Raw genomic sequence first — 949 nt, 5'->3', positions numbered from 1 at the left:
CACGAGAAGAGAGTGGAGGTATCATCGGCTTGAGGTGTCCATAGAATCGAAGAGAGGGATGATGTGTGTGTGTGTGTGTGTGCGTGATCGATAAAGAGTGCCATCGAATTTGTGTGTGCCCACGTCAAAGATATAGAGTGGCTGGCCTATTGGAACGTGAGAGGGGACAAGTGCAGTTTGTCTCTGTGGCATGGATACCTACCTACAGCGGTCGACTATTGGTGTGTGGTGGGGGGAGGGAGGCCTAATTAACTATAGAGGTACAATGGCTGGTATATGTGTGGAGGAGGAGAGAGGCCTACCATGTATTAAGGGAGATCGATCTACCTCATGTATTAAGGGAGATCGATCGGCATCCATGCATATGTGTAGGAGAGGAATAAGGTTGGGAGAGAGACAGAGCTAGAGTGTGGGAGGGGGTGGTAGTGGAGTTGCTTCTAACAAATGGTGGGATAGGCTTGCTAGACAAACGGAGAGCACGCCTGCAATATCAATAAGAGAGGGGATGGCTGCCTGTCTGTGCACGTGCGTGTGAGAGACGGGTCAGGAGGCATGCACGAATGATGAGGGGGCGATATGGCTGTGGTAAGCAGACGTAACTACATAGGAAGATCAATTGTCCTTTTGTCAGAGAAAGGAGAGACATAACTTGTGAGGTACGTCGATTGATGGGGGGGGGAATAGTTAGAGTCGACCTAGGTATATGTTGGGAGATCAATCGGTATACATGCATGTGTGTGTTACAAGCAAATGAGGCACGAGGAGAAGGATAGAGAGAGATGGATGCATCTAGGAGGTGGTGCGAGAGGCATACTATATCAAGGGGGAAGGAGTGTGCGAGTACGAGATCGATGAAAAGAGTGGTGGGAGTGAGGCATGGACGGTGATAAGAGAAGAGGGGAAGCTTGTGTTTGTGCTAGGCACACCTGGCTAGAGAGGCATATCGATC

The sequence above is a fragment of the Triticum dicoccoides genome, chromosome 1B (assembly GCF_002162155.2).
Source record: "Triticum dicoccoides isolate Atlit2015 ecotype Zavitan chromosome 1B, WEW_v2.0, whole genome shotgun sequence".
Lineage (NCBI taxonomy): Eukaryota > Viridiplantae > Streptophyta > Magnoliopsida > Poales > Poaceae > Triticum > Triticum dicoccoides.
The sequence above is the reverse complement of the archived record's forward strand: the minus strand, read 5'-3'. Positions refer to the sequence as shown.